The sequence below is a fragment of the Gopherus evgoodei genome, unplaced genomic scaffold, assembly GCF_007399415.2.
Source record: "Gopherus evgoodei ecotype Sinaloan lineage unplaced genomic scaffold, rGopEvg1_v1.p scaffold_76_arrow_ctg1, whole genome shotgun sequence".
NCBI lineage: Eukaryota > Metazoa > Chordata > Testudines > Testudinidae > Gopherus > Gopherus evgoodei.
Window position 1 is genome coordinate 401,986 of NW_022060097.1, and position 20,909 is coordinate 422,894.

A 20,909-nucleotide genomic window follows, 5' to 3' on the forward strand; every position below is an offset into this window, starting at 1 on the left:
AAGCCCTATAACTCTGAGGTCCCATTGTAGTTATGCAAAGTGTGGGCCGTTAATGGTGGTTTGGAATCTTGATGGCTCCCATCAACCAGGACAATTGACTGCAGATGGGTGTGTTTTATCTGTAAGTCTTCCTGTGTACTGTGTGCTGGCAAGTGGGTAATGAAGTCTTGCAGTGACTGTGATCATGTCACCTGAACTGGAATCCATCTTTAACCTGGTGTCTTTCCATTTAGAAGAGGTGGTGGGAACCCAGAGAGGGACAAAGGATTCCCGCCTTATGCAAAAGAGATATAAAGGGGTGGGACAGAACAAAAGGGGAACCATCGTGAGAAATCCCCTAGCTACCACCTGAGCTGGAACAAGGGCTGTACCAGGGGAAAGGATTGTGCCCAGACTAGGAAGGCGTCAAGTCTGAGAAAGAAACTTATTGAAACATCTCTGAGGGTGAGATTTTGTCTGTATTCAGTTTTATTACTGGATTAGGCTTAGACTTGCATATTTTATTTTATTTTATTTTGCTTGGTAATTCACTTTGTTCTCTCTGCTATTACTTGGAACCACTTAAATCCTACTTTCTGTATTTAATAAAATCACTTTTTACTTATTAATTAACCCAGAGTATGTATTAATACCAGGGGGAGGGGAGGCAAACAGCTGCGCATATCTCTCTATCAGCGTTGTAGAGGGTGAACAATTTGAGTTTACCCTGTATAAAGTTTATACAGGATAAAACAGATTTATTTGGGGTTTGGACCCCATTGGGAGTTGTGCATCTGAGTATTAAAGACAGGAACACTTCTTAAGTTGCTTTCAGTTAAGTCTGCAGCTTTGGGGCATGTGGTTCAGACCATGGGTCTGTGGTGGAGCAGACGGGCATGTCTGGCTCAGCAAGATGGTGCTGGACTCCCAGGCTGGCAGGAAAAGCAAGGCAGAAGTAGTCTTGTCACATCAGTTGGCAGCCCCAAGGGGGTTTCTGTGATCCAACCCATGACACAAAGATTTTGTTTTAGTAAATCTAGAACATTGTGTTTCAATTTACCTTATTTTCATTTATCTTTTTTAGTGAAAATGTACCATCTCTTTAAAACAGAAAGTTAGTTTGACTCAAAAAGCTGAAACTTACTGGGTCTACAGTTTTGAAATTGTTTTAGCCAAAAATGTTTCAAGTTGAGTGTGACGTTGCACTCCTTATGCTTTATAAAAATATGTTTATAAGTGTGAATATGATGAAACTGGAATATGCTTTATGTGAAAGGTCTCTTATAAGGTATCATTACAAAGCTTATGATCTACTGAGTGTATTCATCCCATTTGTTTGTATGTATTATCTCTATGTCTGGAGTTAGGAGAATAAGATATAAACTTGTATTACTGATGTAAACATGTGAAATGAAGCCATTAAGGGTGCTTCAGAATCAATCATCTGTAAATGGCTCTGTTTACTTGCAAACCTTCAGGAGTAAGTGCCGGGCAGCCCTGGAAGAATGGAGACTGGGGGTCTCACAGGACATATAACCATGTCACGTGGTACTGGAATCCATCTTAAACCTAGTGCTTTTCCATTTAGAAGGAGGGGTGGGGACCCAGAGAGACAAAAGGCAAGGATTGGGCTCAGACTAGGAAGGTGTCTAGTCTGTGAAAGAAGCTTATTGGAACATCTCTGAGGGTGAGATTTACCTGTACTCAGTTTCTTAATGTATTAGGCTTAGACTTGCAGGTTTTGTTTTATTTTGCTTGGTAATTTACTTTGTTCTGTCTTATTACTTGAAACCACTTAAATCCTACTTTTTATACTTAATAACATCACTTTTGTTTAATTAACCCAGAGTAAGTGATTAATACCTGGGGGAGCAAACAACAGTCCATCTCTCTCTATCAGTGTTATAGAGGGTGAACAATTTATGAGTTTACCCACCCTGTATATGCTTTATACGGAGTAAAACGGATTTATTTGGGGTTTGGATCCCATTGGGAACTGGATGTCTGGGTGCTGGAGACAGGAGTACTTGCTGAACTGTTTTCAGTTAAGTCTGCAGCTTTGGGGACATGGTTCAGACCCTAGGTCTGTGATGCAGCAGGCTGGCGTGTCTGGCTCAACAAGGCAGGGTTCTGGAGTCCCAAGCTGGCAGGGAAAATGGGCTCAGAGGTAGTCTCAGCACATCAGGTCACAGTCCCAAGGGGTTCTCTGTGATTGAACCTGTCACAGTGAGTGTTCCATTAAACCCAACACTGTTTCACAAACAGTTTCTGTTTTGATCAATTGGCATTTTCCAACAACAAAAGTTGAATTGGAAAATTCCTGACCAGCTCTACCCAGGAGCACTGAGTCTCAGTCCAGCATATTAATGAAAAAGCCCATTCATTCATTCCCATGGAAGTCCCCTATTCGGAGGCCTTATGCGGGCTGGTGGAGTTGACATGCCCAATGCCTATTTATCACTTCCAGCCCATGTTAAAAGTTGAGTTGCACTGGGCGAATTTCACCCAAATGGCATAGGAAGCAGGTCCTGTCCTGAACGAATTTTGGCCCCAGTTGCCTCCTCTGCAGCAAACCCCTCCCCAAGGGAATACAGCAGGTGGAACAGACAGTTATTTACCTGGGGAGACAGATGTGGTTTTGTTTCTAAATTCAGTCCCTAATCACTGACAGCTGTTGAATCACATGGACAGTTCATCTTGTATAAACCCACACCATTCTTGTGCCCAGCTCAGCCTGGCACCATGGAGATCATCTTGTTCACTCTTCTGCTGAGTGCCACAGGTAACTGCTCTCCGTATTGGCCTCTCCTTTCTCTTGTTCTAATTCCCCCAGGCTAATCTCCATCCATCCCCTTTGCTTGCAGCAGCCTCACAGCTGGAGGATGATGATAAGATAATAGGTGGCTATGAGTGCTCGCCCCATTCCCAGCCCTGGCAGGTCTATTTCACATATGGCTCAGACTACCGCTGGTGTGGGGGGTCACTCATCAATGAGTGGTGGATCATCTCAGCAGCTCATTGCTACAAAAGGTGAGTAGACTGGTGCATCAGTAGAGCAGTTTGGGAGGATTCATCCCTGTCCTAGCACAAGGCACAGGCCCCTTTGGGTAGGAAGCAAGTTATCAGTGGGACCCAGGCCCCCACATAACACCCACAAGGCCTAAGTTGTATTTCCCAAGCAAGTGAATTATGGGAAACACTGTGGTGCAGTTGCAAAATAGGCTAATATAATTCTAGGGTGTATTAGCAGGAGTGTTGCATGTCAGACAAAGGAACCGGGTAGGCCTCAGCTGATGTCATGGGCCCAAAGCTGGGTGTTGCACTTTAGGAAAGATGTGGACAAGCTGGAGAGAGTCCAGAGGATCAAAGGACTTCTGAGGAGAGGCTAGAACAACTGAGCATGTTTAGGTTTGAGAAAAGAAGCCTAAGGGAGGCGCCTGATAACAAAAAGGGGTGTTATAAAGAAGCCAGTGATCAGTTGTTCTCCCTGTCCGCTGAAGGTAGGACAAGAAGCAATGGGTGTAATCAGCAGCAAGGCAGATTTATCTTAGATATTATGAAAACCTTCTAACTCTCGGGGTAGTTAGGCACTGGAACAGACTCCAAGGGAGGGTGTGGGGTCCCCATCAATGGAAGGTTTAAGAACAGGCTGAACAAACACAAGTCAGGGCTGGTTTCGGCTTACTTGATCTTGCCTCAGTGCAAGAGGCTGGATGTGATGATTTCTCAAGGTCTCTTCCAACCCAGCATTTCTGTGACTCTGTGGCTGTTCCCTGCAGGCCCAGCACCCTGGTGGCTCATCTCGGGGAGCATGACACCAGTGCAGACGAGGGCACTGAGCAGCATATCCAGGTGGCCAAAGCCATCCAGTTCCCCCAGTACAACCAATACAACATGGATAATGACATCATGCTGGTGAAGCTAGCCCAACCGGCAGCCCATTCCCATCTCCAGGAGCTGCCCTGTGGCAGGGATGGAGTACCTGGTCTCTGGCTGGGGGAACATCCTCACATCTGGAGGTAAGTTATAGTGGAGACAACTTCAGCTCAGGGAGTATCTGCAAGGGAGAAGGGGTCATCAGCAATAATCCTGACTTACACCAACTCCAATGGGGTTACTCCTGATTTACACCAGCATGGGTGATGGGGAATCAGGCCCCATATGATGGGTGCTTCCCTGCATTGAATAGTCTGTGGCGTTAGATCTCCATTTCTTCCCATTCTCTCTCCTCCCCAGTTCAGTACCCGGATGTCCTACAATGTCTGAATGTGCCCATCCTCTCTGACTCTGCCTGCCATGCCGTCTAGCCCGGTCGGATCACCAAGAACATGTTCTGTGCTGGCTACATAGAGGGAGGCAAGGACTCTTGCCAGGCGTGGAGGGAGCAGCTGGTTCAGTTTGTTGTGTGTGGGGAGGTTGTCTTTCATTCAGCTGCCCTGGGGTTCAAAGCAAATGTTGTTTCCTCAGTACGTGGCAAGCAATCACCGTGCTTGGGTTTTGCAAGTACAAGGACAATGAGCTCTAGACATGTGTCCTGAGGATGTCAGGATCGGGTGATCATGATGTCATTGGCATCATTATAGGATGCACTTGCATGTTTCTGGAATATTTCCTCTCAGTGGAGTCAGGAGTCTCTGTGTGCGTGTTCATGTGTGCAGAGGCATATGGGCGGGTTTGTGCAGAGAGGTGTATATGTCAAGGGGTTTGTACACATTACTATTTACAGAAGGCGGTGTGTGTAAGTGTGTGTGCACAGGGGTGTCTGTGTGTTAGTATACATATGTGTATTACTAGCGCCTGCAGAAGGGGGTGTTAGTGCATGCCCAGGGATGTGTATGTGCATGAATATACACAGGAGGTTACGTCCGTTCCAAAGAGGACATCTCACCCCAGCTTGCAGCTCTGCAGGAGAGGTCACGATCACTTGCTAGACAATAAATCCACATCAACAGTAATGTCAGACCTACCGTTTCTAGGCAAAGCAAGTCCTGAAATTCTGCTCCAGGCCAGGGCCTAGGCATCAAGGAACTCCGACGAACCCCCTAATGTACACAAACCCTGGGCTGTGCATGAGCCCCTGTGCCTCAGGCAAGTTGATTCAGTCTCCTGAGTTGCTTTGACCTTGTCGATTCCTGTGACGTGGTCTGGCATTTCCCACCCTAGCACTTTTCTGGTTCTGGGATGTGTGAGGGAGAAGGATGTGGGACCTGGGCTGGTCTAGTCTTCCCTCTGTTACCAACATCCCCTGGACCTGGGCTGATAGCCACGTCCAGCCCTAGGTGGTGACTCCTAGTCACTTGGGCACAGTTCTCTTGCCAGATTCTAATGAGGTGTAGGGGGGAAACGTTTTGGCCTGAGGTCACATTGGGGTTGCAAAGCTGTAGGGAGGGCTGTGTAGGGAAGGCTGTGCCTCCTCAAACAGCCTGGCCCCTGCCCCCATCCGCCCCTCCCACTTCCTGTCCCCGACCCAGCCAACCCACCCTGCTCTTTGTCCCCTATCTGCCCCTTGGGACCCCACCCCTTATCCAACCTCCCTGCTCCCAGTCCCCTGACTGCTCCCTGACCTCTAATCACACTCCCACCCCCTGACAGGCCCCCTGGGACTCCCACGCTTATCCAGCTCCCACCCCGTTCTCCATCCCTGGCCCCTGACCACCTCTCCCCCAACCCCCCCAGTGCTGGCCCCCTTACCATGCCGCTCAGAACAGCATGTCTGGCAGGAGCCAGACATGCTGCCGCACCGCTCTCCAGGAGCGTGTAATTCCGCCACCCAGAGCACGGCCTGCATGGCAGCATGGCAGGAGGGACAGCAGGGGAGGAGCCGGTGGTAGCCTCCCCAGCCAGGAGCTCAGGGGCTGGGCAGGATGGTCCCATGGGCTGGATGTGGCCCATGGGCCGTAGTTTGCCCACCTCTGTTCTAATGCCATGCCTGCACAACTCTTGGTTTCCTGCAGGGAGACTCCGGTGGGCCAGTGGTCCATAATGGAGAGCTGATGGGGGTGGTGTCCTGGGGCATAGGATGTGCCCAGAAGAACTACCCTGGCGTCTATACCACAGTGTGTAACTACATATCCTGGATTGAGGAGGTCATTGCCAACAACTGACATGCGCTTCCCATCCCACTTTGCCTGCTGCCTGGATAAAAGTGATTGAAACCTTCTCAGTAAAACAGGGGGGCTGCCGTGACACCAAGAAATAGGGAAGACCCAAGATGCTTATGAGAGGAGCATCAAATGTGGCTATGAAATCCCAACTCATCAGTAAAACTCAGTTCCTACATCCTGCTGAATTCTTGGCATTTTTAGCTCAGATCAGCACTTGCATTCCACACTGGTATTGTTATAATTAGATGAATATTATGGTAGCAAGCGGATGCCTCAGGAGGCCCCTGCTGGGCTTGGTGTTGCACAGACACCCCCAGCCAGAACTGACAACGCCAGGTCCCCATTCTATAGCTGGGGAATTGAGCTGAAAAGAGATTCAGGGACTTGCCCTAAGGGGGTCTGAGCTGTGAATTGGCTGCAGGTAGCTGTAGTTCCAGCAGATGCCCCTGCTGCATTAAATCAGAGACTATCAGTGTTGGAAGGGACCTCAGGAGGTCATTTATTCTAGTCCAATGTCCTGCTCAGAGCAGGACCAATTCCCAGACAGATTTTTACCCCAGTCCCCTCAATGCCCCCTCAAGGATTGAGCTCACGACCCTGGGTATAGCAGGCCAATGCTCAAACCACTGAGCTCTCCCTCCCCCCAAAGGTCATTGAGTCCAGCCTCTTGCCTTCATTAGCAGGACCAAGTATTGATTTTTGCCCCAGATCCCTAAGTTGTATGGTTTTGAGTGGGGTGAGGGGCTAGGACTCATGGGGAGCAGCCTAGGAGGCTGGCAATATATAGCATGTCCCTAATGTGCAAGTCACTGAACATCTCATCCACTTCAGGAATGCCTTCGCCTGGGTTTTACCAGGACTCCTGGGTTCTAGCCCCAGCTTCCTCAAGGAGTCACCAGCTATTCCTTGCAGAAGTGTTGTAAAAGTGTTTTACAAATAGCAGTCACCACAGATGGCAACTGGGCACAGGTGCATTCAAGAGGGGGGTGTGTGGAGGAGGGGAGCCTCCCTGGTGGAGGCGTGAAGTCCTATATCACAGAACTGCAGCAGCTGTGAAAGGTGGCCTTTCTCCAGCTAGGGCTCCTGGCTGAGTGCTCCATAAGTATTCCCATGCAGATTGTGAGCTCTCACGGCAGGAACTACCTTGTTATCTTACAGCAGGGGCTGGCATAGCAGGGCCTTGTCCCCAGGCTAAGGCTTCTTGGCCGCACCTGAAAATAAATGGCTCTGTGGCCATGCAAGGTGTCCTATGAACTCGTGGATATTGCAGTTCCCAGTCTGCATTTCTCCCTCGTCCGTAAGTATGGCCCAACAAGTCTAGGGGAGCCCGAGTGGCTGCATAGGTGCATCCGAATCTGAACATGTTAGTATGCTAACTCTAACCCCCAGACCCTCCCCCGACGGAAATTCCACCTTCTCCTTCTGCAACGAGACAGAATCCTCCCTCTCTCCCACTCACATCTCAGCCACACCCTGCTTGAGTCACACACCAGCCTCTCAGCTTGTCTCCACTGCAGCTTCCCCCCAATCCTCTGCCCCGCTCCATCCCCTGTGGGATCAAAGACAGTAGAAGGGCTGTGCCGATTGGGAGGCATCAGAGAGGCTGGGCAGGTTGGGTTTATTCCATGGAGAAGCTCCCAGAAGATGGTGACCTTGGTGCAGTCCCCCCTTTAGCACTTCATCTGTAACTCTGGGGTGAAACAGCTGAGGGGTTACTTCCCTCTGTGCTCTCATGCACTGACCTCAGAGTCAGACCCAGCACTCGCTACATTTGTGGGAGGGGACACCAGCCTGAGAATCCCAGCAGGGCTGGGTTCTTCCCCCTGATTGGTGAGAGGGAGACAGGAATGAGGCAACCTGGCTGGGAGCAGCCAGCTAGTGTGGGGGAAGCACAGGGATGAGGAAATACACAGAGACCATGATCAGCTCTGCACCCCTCAACCCAACCCCCTCAAGAATCCACAGACCTCACATGCAACAGCAACACATGCTGCAGGTCAACCCTGCTGGTGGGGCTCATGGAACTAGGGCAGCAGGAGGGCACCTGCAGATCCAGCACCTCTGCCCCTCACGCCCATGTGAGAGCATGGTGAGCCTCCCCTCAACAGCGATTGGCCCCACTGTCAGCCCCAGGATTTGGCAGGGCCACAGGCCAGGGTAACCAAGGCCTAGGGTCTCAGGTTATTGGCAGACATAGAGGGAGCAGGGTTAGCAACTGGCCACCACAATAAACAGAGGGAGCCCTTGTGCCATAGCATATGTGGAAAACCTGGTGGCCTGAGCTAGGCTGATGAGGCGCTAAGCTGTAAGCCAGCCTCTCAGAGCAAAGGCTGCTCTGCTGTTGTTTTTTAAGCCAGTGATGCAGCCCACCAGCTTCTGACCAATCCTAGGCGCACACAAAATGCTTCAGCAACTCAGGTCAGTCTAACTTCAATACCTGGGAGGATACGGGAAGAGATGATTAGGACATCCATTGGAAAGCCTCTATAGAATACAGGCGGGGGGCTGTAACCTGAGCCTTGCTGCTGCTGGCTGAAGCCTGTAGTCCTCAGCTCTGGCACTGGGCGGTGGTGCTCGGGCTTTGGATTTGGCCCCGAAAGTCTAAGCCAGCCCTGGCAACCCCATTAAAACAGGGGTCCCAACCCACAGTTTGAGAACCACTGACTTAGAGCGGTGACTTAAGCAAGAACAAAACCAGTGCAACATGTCTCACCCCCAAAATAGTACCTCTGGTAGCACAGCACCCCCATATGCCATGCCAGGGTCCTGCGGTCAGCTCTAGCTGCAAGGGAAGAGTGCCCCCAACTCATACCCACCTTGCTCCCTGCAGTACAGCACCCGTGAGTTCTGGGTGGGGGAATGTGGTCAGCTCCATGAGGGGAGAGAGAGAGTCCCCCCATTGAGCTCCCACCGCCCCCTAGCACAGAACTGGGGCATTAGTATCAGCACTGAGAGATCCCATCCCTACTGAGGTCCTGTCCCACTCCCTGAAGACAGCTGTTAAGAGGTCTCTGGAACTCCTGCCATTGTACTGCTCTTATGGTGCATACAGAGGGGTCTGGTATTAGAAGAATAAGTCTGGCTAAGAATCAGAAATAAAAAGGTCAGCTGTATTTTAAAGTGTTATTAATTGCCCTGTCAGTGGCTCACGTGAAAGCTGCATCTGCTGTAGATTAGTAATACACTTTCCATAACAGCTCCCCTCTAGATACCTGAGGGCCGGGCCTTGTTCTTTTCTGTCCAACAGCCTGGAGAGAAGTGTGACAATGTGGCTCGTGCTGGTGGTGGCAGGGAATTATGTCATATGCAGCAAGGCTAGCTTGTGGAGCTTGGTAGCGATGCGGGGCCAGGACATAGCTCCACACTCAGAGTGAAATTAAAGAGGTTCTAGCTAAGCCTGTTAGAATTAAACTAATATAAATTTCTGCACAAGCTACTGCATTAGTGACACAGCAGCTGAAACCTCTGGCTTTGCCTGAGGATTCCTAGATCAGTGTGAAGCATTAGTGATGGATTAAGGGCCAAGTGCTGCGGTGAATCCTGCCTCTGCCTAGCAGCAGTAGTGACATACCGATAAATGGGAACAGTGTGTTGGCCCATTTCAGCATAAGATGGAGTCGTGTCTATCTAACTGGTGACTGTTACAGAAATAAGTCTCTATCCAGCAAACTGGGTACAAAACCTCACACACAGGTGCAAACCCTGAATAAGGTTTTACAAATGCACGTGTCTTTGCAGGCTCAGGGGCCAATGAAATGAATCCCATAAGCCAAACTTAAGCATGTGCTAAGTCTGCACCACCTTGTCAATGCTTGCAGAGGTTAATGTTCCCAACAACCGACATGTTCCTTCCCCCTGCAGAGGACACAGGCCCTTTATCTTCCTAAGAATTTTATGCAAATGATGTTGGAGAGTTATTTTCAAGATTAAATTAATTTATGTATAAAATGCCTCCATGCCACTGATCACAGCACAGATTAGTGCAAAAACCCAGGTTCTATTCACCCTATGGAATTGTCACAGAGTGTGGGGGAGTCAGGGCCCTGCCCCCCTGCAATTCACTGTGACTCTCAGCCAGCCAGTAAAACAGAAGGTTGATCAGATGACAGGAACACAGTCTAAGGCAGAGCTTATAGGTACAGAAAACAGGACCCCTCAGTCAGGTCCATCTTGCGAGTGGGGAGCCCTGACCCAGGTTCTGGGCCTCCCTCTGTTTTCCCAGTCAGCTCCAACCTGAAACTCCCTCCAGCTGTCTCCTCCAGCCACACCCCCTGGCTCCTCCTCCTGCCTTTGTCCAGTTTCCTGGGCAGAAGGTATCACCTGGCCTCAACCCCCTCCTGGGCTCATGTTAAAAAGGGCTGCTCATCCTTTACGTGCTGGCCATCAAGTATCATCCCTTAGTGAAGTCACACCCTTATTTCCCATCATCATCTAGTATCAATGCATACAGTAAACTAGTAAAACTCCCATGCAACATTACTAAGTTAATACTCCCTACTCTGTCACATCTCTCTCCCCTTCGAGACTGAACTGAACGGGGTCACTCTAACCAGTGACCTGGGGACATTCAGGCCCCCCTCTCCGGGAATGCCCCAAGGGTTGGTCCTGGGGCCGGTTTTGTTCAATATCTTCATTAATGATTTGGAGGATAGTATGGACTGCACCCTGAGCAAGTTTGCAGATGGCACTGAACTTGGAGGCGTGGTAGATATGCTGGAGCATAGGGGTAGGATACTGAGGGACCTAGACAAATTAGAGGATCAGGCCAAAAGAAATCTGATGAGGTTCAACAAGGACAAGTGCAGGACTCTGCATTTAGAAAGGAAGAATCCTATGCACTGCTACAGACTAGGGACCAAGTGGTTAGGTAGCAGTTCTAAAGAAAAGGTCCTAGGGGTTACGGCGGACGAGAAGCTGGATGTGAGAGTCAACAATGTGCCTTTGTTGCCAAGAAGGCTAATAGCATTTTGGGCTGTATAAGTAGGAGCATTGCCAGAAGATTGTGGGATGTGATCATTCCCCTCTATTTGACATTGGTGAGGCCTCATCTGGAGTACTGTGTCCAGTTTTGGGCCCCCCACTACAAGAAGGATGTGGAAAAATTGGAAAGAGTCCAGTGAGGGCTACAAAAATGATTAGGGGGCTGGAGCACATGACTTGTAAGGAGAGGCTGAGGGAACTGGGATTGTTTAGTCTGCAGAAGAGAAGAGTGAGGGGGGGATTTGATAGCTGCTTTCAACTACCTGCAATGGGGTTCCAAAGAGGAAGGGATCTAGACTGTTCTCAGTGGTAGCAGATGACAGACCAAGGAGTAATGGTCTCAAGTTGCTGTGGGGGAGGTTTAGGTTGGATATTAGGGAAAAACTCTCTCACTAGGAGGATGTTGAAGCACTGGAATGGGTTTCCTAGGGAGGTGGTAGAATCTCCTTCCTTAGAGGTTTTTAAGGTCAGGCTTGACAAAGCCCTGGCTGAGATGATTTAGTTGGGGATTAGTCCTGCTTTGGGCAGGGGGGTTGGACTAGATGACCTCCTGAAGTCTCTCCCAATGCTGATATTCTATGATAATGCATCAGCTGTCATGTTATATTTATTTTATAATTGGAGATACCTATCTCCCAGAGCTGGAAGAGACCTTGAAAAGTCATCAAGTCCAGACCTCTGCCTTCACTAGCAGAACCACGTACTGATTTTTGCCCCAGATCCCTAAATGGCCACCTCAAGGCTTGAACTCACAACCCTGGGTTTAGCAGGCTAATGCTCAAACCACTGAACTATCCCTCCCTTCCCCACAGAACCAGATTGACCTGTCCTTCTTGAGGACCAGCACCACCAGTGAGACCCAAGGGCTAATAGATGGCTGGATCACCCCCAAAGGCAGCATGTCACTGACCTCTCTTTCCAGGTCCTGAGCAGTTTTCCTTGTGACTCAGAAGGGGGAGCATTTTATAGGAGGATGTGCTCCTGTCTCCACCCGGTGGACAATGAGAGTCCAGGCTAGTTCGAAAACAGCTGTTGGCACAAATGCAGCACCCCTCTGATCTCAGCTTGCTGGGCAGGGGTGCCAGCTTTTGTCCCAGAGAATAGATCTACTAAAGCGTCATCTCCCTGCTCCTCCCAGTGTCCACACACGGCCAACACCACAGTCCTCGTCATAATATGGCTTCATCATATTAACAGGGTACACCCTGTGGCAGTGGACCCAGTTAAACAGTTCCACCACATAGTTTACCTCATTTAGTTGCTTGACAACCTTGAAAGGGCCTTCCCAGGCAGCTTGCATCACCTGGTCTCCAGTGGCGAAGGCACGGGCCTATGCCGTGCGGTCATACCAGACCTTCAGTTTCCTCTGGGCTCTGGCCAGATTCCCCTTGGCCCCCTTACTCGCCGGCCATATAACAGTTCGAAAAGGTGAAAACCCAGTAGATTCCTGGGGCACTTCCCTGTACGTGAACAGCAGGTGAGGTAAATACTTGTCCCAATCCTGTGGGTGCTGGTTCATAAAGGTTTTCAGCATCATCTTTAGAGTTCCATTGAACCTCTCCACTAGCCCATTGGACTAGGGGTGATATACTGAGGCCCAGATGTGCTGGACCCCACATTTCTCCCACAAGCACCGGAGTGGGGCTGACATGAAGTTGGATCCTTGGTCTATTAAGACTTGGGGAACCTCATGTGATGCAGTAGGGAATGTCTGTGTGGGGAGTGGGAGAGCAGGGGAGGACTTTAGGGGATGGACGATGCCAGGGCCTGTAACCTGAGCTAGGTAAGGGAGGGGAAAGGTCAACACCTTTGTCCGGGAAGGAGGACAAAGGAAGGGAGTGGCAGGAGGGAAGCAGTTTGAGTTTGGGCTTGGGGCTGTGTGGGCGGAATTCAGGGTGTCCTAGCTAGGATCCAAGCACCCTGAAAGCCCAGAAGGACTCGGTGGAGGGGTCCTGACTGTGCCTGCAAGCTCTGCTGTAACCTGTGTTCCTGTTGTCCAATAAACCTTCTGTTTTACTGGCTGGCTAAGAGTCACTGTGGGTCCCAGGAAGAGGGGTGCAGGGCCGGACTCCCCCACACTCCGTGACACCTCACTTGGCTGAAAATGGTCAACAGTGCATCTGCCACTGTGTCTGCTTCGATAGAAGACAAGGCCACTGTCTCGGGGTAATGGGTAGTGAAATTTACCACCACCAGAATGTATTTTTTCCCTGACTGGGTCATCTTGCTGAGAGGCCTCACTATGTCCACAGCCACCTTCTGGAAAGGTTCCTCTATGATGGGCAAAGGTCTCAAAGTTGCTTTCCCCTTGTCCCGGGCCTTCCCCACCCTCAGGCAGGGGTCACAGGATTGGCAGTACTGTCGGACATGGGTAAAGACCTCAGGCCAGTAAAAGTTCTGTAGCAGCCTCTGCCTGGTGCGCCGGATTCCCTGGTGCCCTGCAAGAGGGATGTCATGGGCCAGGTACAGTAGCTTGCGGTGATACTTCTGGGGTATCACCAGCTGCCTCTGGATCCTCCACAACTCCACTTCCTCTGGGGGAGCCCAATCTTGGTCCACAAATCCCTTCTCCCACAGGAACCTCTCCTGGCAGTCTTTCCCTAGGGTTTGTGCCACACTGAGGCCAGCCAGGTCCCTTAGCTTCCACAAGGAGGGATCTTTCTGCAACTTGGCCTGGAACTCAGCAGCTGGGGAAGAGATGGGGAACCTGCTTCCTCTTGCTGGTTGGGTCTGAAGCCACAGCCCCTCTGAGCTGTGTCCCTGGACACTTCTTCCCTGTTAGGGTAGGGTCCTCCGCCTCCGGTGAGGTACCATCCCCGATGTCAGGGCATAGTGCCCCTCACCGGCTCTGGGTCATGACTAGGGCATTCTGGGGATTGCTTGGCCAATCCTCTAGGACACTCCCCATCAACACCTCAGTGGGCAAATGATGGTGCGTCCCCACATCCTTGGGGGTCCTTCTTCACCCCTCATTTCAGATGTAGTCTCACCATGGGCACCTTGAATGGGGTCCCGTCCACACTGTCAGTTTAAAGGAAATTAATGGGCATCAGGTTTAAAACAAAGAAAAGGAAGTTCTTCACACAGGGCACAGCCAACTTGTGGAACTCCTTGCCTGAGGAGGTTGTGAAGGCTGGACTATAATAAGGTTTAAAAGAGAACTGGATAAATTCATGGAGGTTAAGTCCATTAATGGGTATTAGCCAGGATGGGTAAGGAATGGTGTCCCTAGTCTCTGTTTGTCAGAGGGTGGAGATGGATGGCAGGAGAGATCACTTGATCATTGCCTGTTAGTTTCACTCCCTCTGGGGCACCTGGCATTGGCCACAGGCCACAGACACAATGCTGGGCTAGATGGACCTTTGGTCTGACCCAGTACGGCCATTTTTATGTCAGGGTCAGGTAGGTATCAGGCATCACCCGATCTGGGGCCACCACCTTGGGCCAGGCCAGTGTCACATCAGCACCCATGTCCCAGTATCCATTGATTTTCCTCCCGTCTACCTCCAAGAGAACAAGGCACTCGCTCTGCAGAGACAGACCCGTGCCCACCCTGTAAACTGAGAACCTTGAGTCCAGAGCATCCAGCCCCCCCAGAGGAGCTGGTCTGGGAAACTCTCCCCTCCTGAGCAGTTGGTAAACTGCCTGCCCCTCCTGCCTGGGAAGTCTGCTCCTCTGGCTAGGTCCCTACGCAGCTAACCCTGTAAAGGTTCAATTTGCTTAGTCTGTCCTTGAGGTTGGGGCATTGGGTCCATGTGTGGCCTCTCTGGCCACAGTAATAACAATTCACGTTCTGCTAGTCCCCTCGAGCTGGACAGTTGGTTCTGATGCTCGAGAGGGAGGAGTTCTCCACATTCCCAGGGTGATTCTCTCTCTGCATCATGATGGGCGTATTCTTTGGGACTCCTCCATTCCACTCCCTGACCAGCTTTCCATCAAACTCGTCAGCCAGCTGCCCTGTGTTCTGCAGGTCCTCTGGCTTTTTGTCCACCAACCATATCCTCAGGTCAGATGGGCAATGTTCATACAGGTCTTCCAGTAAAATCAATTTAACCATGCCCTCCTTAGTCTGGGCCCGATCTGCCCACTTGTGGACATATCCCTCCATTTGCAGGATCAGTTCCAAATATATCCCCTCAGGTTTTATGCTGACTCTAGAACTTTTTCTGGTATGTCTCAGGAGTCATCCCAAACGTGCATAGAAGGGCTTTTTTGAACAGTTCATAGTCCCCTGCCTCCACCCCTTCCATTCGTTTTGGCTTTGGGATCCAGTAAGGGGGTGAGAAACCAAATCCTGTTTGCAGGGTCAATGCTGTGCAGCTCTCAGGCCTTCTCAAGGCAATCACGAATTCATCTATGTCCTCCCCTTCCTTAAACTGGGACAGGATAAGCTTATCAAAGCTCCATGCAGTCCTGCATCCCCCCCTCACTCACTGCCACAAGGGGCTCTCTGCTTCTCAGCCTGGCCAACTCCAGTTCACGCCACTGCTTTTCCAGTCTTCCAGTACATGCTGCCGTTGTTTCTCCTGATCCTCCTGTTATAAACAGATAGCTAAGGGTTAATGTCTCTTTCACCTGAAGCACCTGACCAGAGGACCAATCAGGAAACAGAATTTTTTTTTCAACTCTGGGTGGAGGGAAGTTTGTGTCTGAGTCTTTGTCTGTCTGCCTGCTTTTCTCTCAGCTTTGAGAAGTAATTTCTGTTTTCTAATCTTCTGTTTCCAAGTGTAAGGACAAAGAGATCAAATAGTGAGTTATGTGGTTTCTTTTCTTTGGTATTTACATGTCTATAGTTGCTGGAGTGCTTTGAATTGTATTCTTTTTGAATAAGGCTGTTTATTCAATATTCTTTTAAGCAATTGACCCTGTATTTGTCACCTTAATACAGAAAGACCATTTTTATGTATTTTTCTTTCTTTTTATATAAAGCTTTCTTTTTGAGACCTGTTGGAGTTTTTCTTTACTGGAAAACTTCAGGAAAATTAAGTCTGTACTCATCAGGGAATTGGTGGGAAAAGAAAGTCAGAGGAAGATCTGTGTGTGTTAAATTTATTCGCCTGACTTTGCATACCCTCTGGGTGAGGGGGGAAAGAGAGATTAACTCTCGGTAATTCTGTTCTCCAGGACTGAAAAACGGGGAGGGGGGAGTCCCTCTGTTTAGATTCACAGAGCTTGTGTCTGTGTATCTCTCCAGGAGCACCTGGAGGGGGGAAGGGAAAAAGGATTATTTCCCTTTGTTGTGAAACTCAAGGGATTTGGGTCTTGGGGTCCCCAGGGAAGGTTTTTCAGAGGGACCAAAGTGTCCCAAAACACTAATTTTTTGGGTGGTGGCAGCAGTACCAGGTCCAAGCTGGTAACTAAGCTTGGAGGTTTTCATGCTAATCCCCATATTTTGGACGCTAAGGTCCAAATCTGGGACTAGGTTATATGACGCCTCCAGCTCCAGCTCTTTCAGTTTTATCTCCCTCTCCTATTCCAGCCTCCTCAGCTTCAGCGATGGGGAGCTCCGCCATGAGGATCCCCAGCTGCCTCCAGGGTTCTCGGGGCTCCTTCCAGCCCCCCTAGCCATAGGCAGGAGGGACCTCGGAGTGCCCTCAACAGCAGTCTGACCCCTCCCAGCTGGGACAGACACCAGTGCCAGCACTGCATCTGCTGGGCTGCTTCCCTCCGGGGTAGAGATCAGCTCCTCCAAGTGATCCTCCTCCTCCAGCTGGGCAATCAACTGTGCTTTGGTGGCCTTCCCTCTGCAAAGGCTCCTCTGCTTGCATAGCTCTACAAGGTCCCTCTTAAGGAGATGGTTATACTTCTCCCTGCTGTACCCAAGTTGCTGTGGACTCACAGGTCTGGGTGCTCTCAGGTCCCCACGGTTTCCAGGAAGAATCCCTAGTGTGCCAGCCCTTCTCGTGGTCACCAGCTCTCTCCCAGGGTCGAGCCGCAGGCTCCTCCACCCCTGGAACCACTCCCCAGGGGGACCTGTTACTGCAACAGTCCTTCTCTCTCCCAGGGCCAAGCTGCAGACTCCTCTACCTCTGGAACCGCTTATCGCAGTCCTCAGGGACCCTGTTACTGCAACAGTCCTTCTTGCTGGTTACACGCTCACCGGGATTAAATGAAGCTCCTCTGCCTCCTGAAGCCACTCCTCTCTGAACCGTCAGCATGCCTAGTTCACGTTACTCCCCATTTGTTTTACTGCTCCCCAGTCACTTACTGCAGGAAGCGCTGTCCATGGGGTACAGTACATCCCACCCCTGCCACTAGTTGTCACGGAGTGTGGGGGAGTCAGGGCCCTGCACCCCCCACTTCCTGCAATTCACCAAGACTCTCAGCCAGCCAGTTAAACAGATGGTTTATTAGATGACAGGAACACAGTCTAAGACAGAGCTTGTAGTACAGAAAACAAGACCCCTCAGTCAGGTCCATCTTGGGGGTGGGGAGGGGGCAAAAGAGCTCAGACCCAGGTTCTGGGCCTCCCCCACATCTCTCCAGCCAGCTCCAAACTGAAACTATCTCCAGCAGACTCACCCACCCACAGCCCCCGTCTCCTCCTCCAGCCTTTGTCCAGGTTCCTGGGCAGAAGGTGTCACCTGGCCCCAACCCCCTGGGCTCAGGTTATGCAGGGCCGCCACCATCCTTTACATGCTGGCCGTCAGGCATCATCCCTCAGTGAGATCACACCCTTATTTCCCATCACTATCTAGTATCAGTGCAGACAGTAAACCTCCTATGCAACATTACCAGGTTAATACTCCCTACTTCCTATTCTGTCACAGGGATTTATTCACCTTCTGCATTTTGCTCATCTCGGGCAGGTGGAACAAAACTCAGCAGTTGCATTTTCTAGCTCCCACTTGTATGAGCCAAAGCTCTTGTCTTTAGGTTTCCAACACAGCAAGGAAATTTAAAAAATTCTAAGGTGACAGCTGCTGTCCGATCTCGCAGTCCAACCCACACGGGAAGCACCAGCCCATCTGGAGTCTGTATGGATTCGACTGCAGGATTGGGACCCTGGTTCCCATTAAAGCAACACTCTTGGTGTTAGGTTTTGGTAAAGTCTCTCATTTACAAAATGTACCCTGGGGAAACTCAGCATGGTCACAGCAGCCACTGAGTTCAGTGACAGCCCATCAGATCCTGGGCCAGGCCAGATGATAGGGGACAGGAATGAAAGTCCAGATCTTCCCCAGATGGGCTGCAAGCATCTCCCCTCATTACCAGTTCATCCCTATAACCACACTAATGTCTCCCCACAGCTGCTGCTGCACAGAGAGTAGACAAGATAATTGGGGAATATGAGTGCAGCCCCCACTCACAGCCCTGGCAGGTTTCCCTGAACACTGGGTATCATTTCTATGGCGGATCCCTCATCGCAGACCAGTGGGTGCTGTCAGCTGCCCACTGCTGGTACTAGTAAGTGAGGAACTCACCATCTGTGTGTGTGCTTGTCACTTTTGTTATCGCAGTCCCAGAAGGGTGGGAGCAGGCTGGGGCTAGGGAGCTTGTGGGGGCTGTCCAGAGGGGCTCTGAGCCACCATTTTTTTCCCAGCCCTGACTATGCTGGCAGTCCTGGGAGACCACAACATCCAGGTCTTGAACATACTGAGCATCTGATGCGCATCGAGACCAACATCTTGCCACTCCAGCTAGGACGACCGGACACTGGACCATGACATCATGCTCTTCAGCCTGATGCCTACGTGCAACCCATTCCCCTGCCGACTGTCTGCCCAGAGGTTGGGTCTCTCTGCATGGTATCAGGATGGGGTAACATCCTCAGCGATGGCTGTGAGTTCCCTCTGTCTCAGGAGTCCCCAAGCTACTCAGCACATCACACTCAGCCATTTAATAAATTATTTGCTGATGACACAGCCCAGACGGTGCAGATGTTCAGGAGGGGGCAGTCCCTGTCCTGCTCAAAGACCCACAGTCCAAGCACAGACACAAGTGGGCAGAGGCTAGGGATAGGGACAGCAAACAGGGATTTTATACAAGCCTGACTCCCAGGTCTCCCCTGCTTTAACCCGTTAGGACCACATTCCCCTGCCAGAACTGGGACAGAATCTAAAGTGCTTCACTCAGAGCATGCTGCCGCTGTGTGTAACATTCAGGATAGTGATATAACTCAATGACTTACTGTCACTCCCCCTGAAGGAATATACCAGTGTGGTGTGGGAAGGAGTAGAATCCCTGGTAAGGCCAATTCTTCTCTGCCTTTTAGTGCTAAGCGCCAAGAACCTGCAGTGTGTCGAAGTTCCCATTGTGAGCGACCAGGTGTGTGAGGGCTCCTACCCTGGGATGATCACCAGCACCATGATGTGCACTGAGTACCTGGAAGGAGGCAAGGATACATGCCAGGTGAAGGTTAACAGCCATGGTCCTGTCTGGGTCTTACAGAGACTCTAGCCCTTCTGCGAACACACCAGAGGTCAGGAGGGATCTGTCAATGCAGACCCTGGGTGATGCATGCAGTATAAGGGACTGGAGGGATTCAGTGACTTTAACAGGCCATTAATTTGGTGGCATTGCTTTCCCTCCACTCACACACAGAGAGATGCTGGTGGACCTCTGGTCTGCAACGGGGAGTTGCAGGGCATCATGTCCTGGGGATTTGGCTGGGCACAAAAGGATCACCCTAGCATCTACACCAAGATCTGCTCCCTGCTGTCCTGGATCAAGAGCACCATGGCCACTAACTAGCTCAGACAGAACAACACTTTCCACTTAGGAACATGGACTCTCATCGCTGCGCTGGGCCCAGCTGAGGGGGAATGTTATAGTGGTCACTCGGAATCACCTAGGACCTGTGCAAGAGATGGCAGTAAATCTAGCTGTCACCACATGTCATTCTTGTCTGTGTCATGTTCTGCATCATAGCAACTAGCCATTTTTAGGTTTTAGAGACAGAAGAGACCTAGTCCGATCCCCAGAACAGCACAAGCCAGAGAATCTCTCCCAGTGATTCCTGCACTATAGGGAAATGTTCTGCCCTGTTTGTGCCCGTTTTTTATTCAGTGCTTCTCAAACAAACAGTCCCCGAACCTGCAATCAGATCCAAATGCAGAGAAGGTCACCAGGGCCTAACCACGCAGATCCTGCTGCACACTCAGTGCCACACAGTCACATCAGTAACTCACCCAACGCCGCATGTTTGCATATTCTGTATTAAAGGGCACTGGTTTATAAGGGTGTCGGGGCTGGATGCTAGACACTGACCCCCACCCCCAGACACTGCACACATATAGCCTGAGAGTTAAGTTTCAGAGTGGTAGCTGTGTTAGTCTGTATCAGAAAAAACAAACAAGGAGTCCTTGTGGAACCTTAGACACTAACAAATTTATTTGGGCATAAGTTAAAATCCTCTCCACTAGCCAACATCTGAGTATTAAGGCTTTCAAGACAGATTGTGGAAACACAGGAATGGCTCATAGTGGAGTGGGGGTGTCTGTGTGCAGCGCAGGACTATACTGTTTTGGGTTTAAACCCCAGAGGGGGAGTGCACTTGAGTACTGGGCATTCCCAAGCTGTCTTCCCAGGCAGAGCTGATCTCAGTGTCTTTCTTTCTGCAGCTGGGTGGGGCACTATCTGTGTGTGCCAGAGGAGGCTTGAGGGCCTGGCTCAGCAAGACAGGGTGAGGGAGCCCAGGCTGGTGGAAAAGGCAGGCTCAGTTGTACCCCACTATATCAGGTTGCACCCCAGAAGGTGGAAGGCTACCCATCACAACAACAACATAAAAATGGCCATAATGGGTGTGACCGTGCCTCAGTGGGTCACAGCTGAGAATGCCAAATTCAGGATGAACTGCTGAGAAATAGGGCAGATACACCCCAAGACTACTGGCTATTCCCCCAT

The 20,909-nt window shown here is 50.5% G+C and overlaps 2 pseudogenes; both read left to right on the forward strand.

Moving 5' to 3' along the window:
• Window positions 1-2,721: 2,721 nt before the first annotated feature.
• Window positions 2,722-6,083, forward strand: LOC115643887 (annotated as a pseudogene).
• Window positions 6,084-10,736: 4,653 nt separating this feature from the next.
• Window positions 10,737-19,757, forward strand: LOC115643884 (annotated as a pseudogene).
• The last annotated feature ends 1,152 nt before the right edge of the window (window positions 19,758-20,909 follow it).